A 5,301-nucleotide genomic window follows, 5' to 3' on the forward strand; every position below is an offset into this window, starting at 1 on the left:
ATGAAACAACTTCATCAAAAAAAGTATTATATGAAACAATTTCACAAGATTAAACAATTTCATGAAAAAATTTCATAAGATTAAACAATGAAATCGACAGATGAAAATGGTTTGCATGGTTTACATAAATGAGAGCGGTTTTTATTTGATCACTCCTCTCTCTCTATATTTATATAAAACATGTGAAGTTGAGAAGTGGAGGAAATGAGAAATGGAAGTATGGCTACTCTTCCATGCCAGTTCAATCTAATTGGACATGCTTCAAAATGCAAAGTTGCCATGCACCACCATCTCTCATATAAATATACATAGACAATATTATGCTTTTGGTCCCTGTATTCTTGTAAGAATCACGACTACATCCCTATAGTTCGATAGTGCAACCCCCCATCCAAGTTGAAATCGAAGCAAACCTCGTAAACTTTTTTTTTGTTAGAAATGAATTCCCAAATTGCATTTTCGTTATAAATTAAGTTGAAATCAAATAAAACAAGCAAACAATCTTGTTAAAAATGAATTCTCAAATCTAAATACCAATCGATCAAAGCAACAAACGAAAATTAAATAGTAGGAAGGAACTGATGGGGATACGAAGCACCGATTGAAGAAACACATGAAAATAAAGCAATACTTTATCAAAACCTAAACGGTACCACAATGGTTGATCGATGATGGTGGTCACCGGAGGGGTAACGAGGAAGGTGATGGAGTTGATGACGGGGTCTAGAGTGTGTGTATATATAATATTAAAATAATATAACATATATTGTTTTTTATTTTTAATAGAAAAATGATAAAAATGAAGGTGAAAAAACCAAAATGTCTCCGAGCTAGCGAAATTTTCTAAACGGAGTAACCACAATGACCATGGTTGTTAAAAATGACAACCACCATGACCAAATCCATAAAATTAACGGAGTATAGAGACTCTAATTGTAACGTTTGACAAAACACAAGGATCAAAAGTGTAATTCACTGTCAATATAATATTAAAAAATTGCTGATTTGTTTAAATGTTTAATTTAGAATTAATTCAATATGGCCAGTGGCCAACTTGCACTACTAATAACTTCATTTTTCTCTTAGAAAATTAAGAAGAAAAACAAAGTTATTTTATATAATAATAATTATTATTATATAATATTTTCATCATTAATTTATCATCAAATTAATATTCATGTATATCTGCAACTGTAATGCAATTATTCCATAAAAAGTTAATAGTAAATTACAAAATTGTCCCTGTGAATTAGAGAAACTCTGATTTTCATTACTTGATTTTAACAATTACATCATAAACCCTGTGGTTTGTATTTCATTTGAGTTTTCGTTCCAAGCCCTAAAATTTGTTACAGGTTGCCGCACAATGGTGTCAAGTCCCCTTACGTGAATGTCATTAGGTTAAATACAACGATATTTTAATTTAAACTGAACACCCAACGTGACGACACACCACAAATGCATCTTCTCAAATGTCAACCGATCTATTCTTCTCTCGTGACAACTTTGTTTTTGATCCCCCTCCTTTCAGCACCGCACCACCTTTTCAACTAACACACTTTTAAGACAAACCATGATAATGTGTTTCAATAAGTTGTTTGACGAACATGTGCATATATTTCATGTTAAAGCTCCAGTGTCTTTTGTTTTAATCGTGGTTATAAATTAATTACAAGTCAATTTTCAGGTTTAATTGGTTGTATACTTTATGGGGAAATATGCCATCGAATTGTATAAATAATAGAAACAGATACAACTAGGAACGAAAACCGTAACCAAATATAAACCATAGAATTAATGGTTTAATGTAAAAGTCGAGTGACAAAAGTCGAACTTCTCTCAAACCACAAGGACAATTTTTGTAATTTACTCAAAAGTTAAATATACACCGTCATTAATAAAATCGAAGATAAGTCGGAATGTCTTTTTATTTTATTATAGTTCGAAAACAGAACTCTTTTACAAATCAAAAATCTATAATTCTAAAAGATCGGTTCAAGAGTATCAACTTCTTACAAACTACCATCTACTTAAATTAAGACGTAATATTTAGATTATTCGTATCAAATACGTAAAATATTTTACATAAATATCGTACATAAAAATATCAAATCTTATATTCATTAATAAAAAAACTTTAAAAAAAATATAAAATAAACCTTTTTTTAGAGTCAAAAGAAGTAATAGATTTCAACATCACCATTTCCCCACACTCCCACCAAATAAAGTTGAAAGAAAAATCCCATAATCCACATGTTCTTCTTCATATTGGAATCAAGTGTGTATTACCAATTATCATTTTATATTATTCTATTTATTATATCATCCTTTTCCCAACTCCAAAAGCACCTTTTTCATAATTTTCAAGATATTATATGGGTTTTTCCCCCCATAATTTATAAAGTTTTTTCTAATTTAAATACAGATAAATTACAAAAAAAAAAAGTAACATTCTTTAACTTAATTCCTATTTTAGGTAACGTGTTTTCAAAACTTCCATTTTGGTATCTAAGATGTAAAATTTTAGACATCCGGGTAACCGGTTGACACATTAACCGGTTAGCATGCTGATGTGGCATCCAACTCAGTATTATTTGCTGACATGGATATCATAATCTAAAATTAGTTTTTATGTACTGTGGTTTATTAGATGAAAGAGTTAATACTTCAACCGGTTACTCGAGTACTTAAATGTTTAAAACTTAACATCTTAGGTACCTAAATAGAAGTCCTAAAAATACGTTACTTAAAATAAAAATAAAGTTAAAATACGTTACTTTTTCATGCAATTTACCCTTTAAATATCTAACATACAATCACTTCAAGAAAATTATAATTCATATAATTTTAGACATTAATGTGATACTTAAAAATTAGTTTTGATTTGATGTATAAAAATAAATAATAAAAATATATTAAATCTATACAGTACTTAAAGAAATCAGTTTGATAATTATATGATGATAGATGATCATAAAGCACGAAGCAAAGTCAAACTTGAAAATTTTAAAATCTCCGCACTTAATAATCGTGTGGAAAGGAGAAAAAAATGTGATTTTTCCCTCTCTTATGTAATTTATAATATTGAATTACCTAAATTCGTCATCTCTTTAAGTAGTAATAATAAATAAAAAGAATTTATACGATTATTTACCCTTTAAAAATATATCTTATTTCATTTTTTTGTGCCTTTTTACGACCACATAATTTTCATAATGCTAAAAGCGAGGTATGATAGGTTATTAAGTGTCACCCCACGCCCTACTCGTTCGAGTCCGTGACCATTGCTAAACCATGTATCTTATGAATTTAAATGAACTAAAATACTAAACTTGTATAATAGAAGTCTTTACATAAAAACTGGAATTGAAATACGTTCAAGTGGTTTATTGTCGGCAAAGTCTGAATATTCAAATCCAAATGAGACATTGGAGCTTACAGAGCATTGGGTCAACTAAACATTGCTTGTAACATATTTGTCTTCTCCTATGATACACACTGCAAGTTGGCTATTGAGCTCAATAATAGTGTTTTCCCTTTAGTAAAACATATATTTTAAAATAATAGAATCACAAATACCGTAATATCTTTCACGTCGAGAATATGGATGTAAAACATGTATTCAATTACATAAAACAAAAATGGATATATTGGAATATCGTTGAAAATATTTTTTTTAAGTATATAATATTTACATATTGCAAAACTTACACACACATACACACACTTCACTTTTGGTGATTTTTGAACTTTTAACCTCTGGTTGGTTCAGTACCATTAGGCAATGGCCCTTTGGTTGCTGAAAATATACATACATACAGTTAAATTGAATTGAGAGCGTTATGTCAATTTGTATGGTGGAACACTGGCCACGTTGATTACTGGTTAGACATAGCTAAGAAGCAATTCATATGCTACATATACTATTTATAACTGAAATTGGGCCATTGTCTATTCTGAATTGAATTGACGTCTTGGATTCTGTTTCCATACATAATATTACAAATATTGGGTTTTCATGTACAAGATACCTTATATATCAAAATATTTTTTGAATGTTAAATAATTCAAAACAAGTAAAACCATGCAATAGTCAGATAACAAATATAAACATGTACTTTGATGCATAAGTCAAATAAGACTCACCGGATAAGGCTTATGAACTGAACTTGAACTAACGTTTACACATATAACATATGTAATAATTAAATGTCTAAATGTACACTTGAACACCAATAGTCACTCATGGTGTAAAAATACATTGACATGAAATTTGTCATGAAGAACTTCGATCTACTTGACTTACCAAGCGACCTTTAAGTCGTTTTCAAATTTTTTTTTACTCTGTTTTCCCCACTTTTCCTTTCTACAGTTTGCGGTGTAGGTTGGAGCTGCTGTCAAACTCGATGGGGCTCAATGACTTACAACTCACTAAACATCTCGCTTGACACTTTTTTCTCGGTGACAAAGTCATGCGACTTCACAAAGTTGCATCCGACGTATCGAAAGTCGACTTGAATAATTCTTAGTTGAATTTGTCATTCTTGACTATTTTTACTTTATTACAATGATTTGATTGCATAAAGATAATCATATATCATCTTCTTATGCCATATAATCAACAAGTGTCATGCTCAAAGTCGAACATTTTCGTATCGATCATTTCCCTGACTTGTAATCAACTTTCAACAAATGACAATTTAACCCTTAAACGTGCACTTCCAAATTTATTATGTAGATAGTCCATCCCTTGAATAAACTAATACATGTAGGCATGCTTTGGGTGTTACCTTTTTAGAATTAGGGTAAAGTTGTAATAATATATTTTAATAAAATGGGAATAAATTATTGGAAGAAAAATGCATGGAAATGAATGATGGAAAGTCAACATCAAACGTGGGGCAACAAAAATAATTCGTAATTTACATCAACACTTTCCAATATGAATATGAATATTGTCGGGTGGCCTCTGAAAATGACTTTATTATTATTTTATATATGTTTTTATCTTATTATTTTTTGTTGTGAAACTAATTATTAAAAAAAACAAATTAAATTATTTATGTTAATCTTGCAAGTAAATATATTTTAACTTGGACAGTTTATTAAAATTAAACTTCAATAAATTTCAGAATATATATATATATATATATATATATATATATATAGGGGCCTAATCAAATGAGAACTAATTAGTTTGTGGTAACTGTGAGAACAATATTAACCACAAATCAATAGATAAATTAGGAAATTTATAATTTTGGCAATTTTGAATTAAAATTTTAATGCAAGGATATTTTT

Source organism: Cynara cardunculus (genome assembly GCF_001531365.2).
Source record: "Cynara cardunculus var. scolymus isolate 2C chromosome LG 12, CcrdV1, whole genome shotgun sequence".
Lineage (NCBI taxonomy): Eukaryota > Viridiplantae > Streptophyta > Magnoliopsida > Asterales > Asteraceae > Cynara > Cynara cardunculus.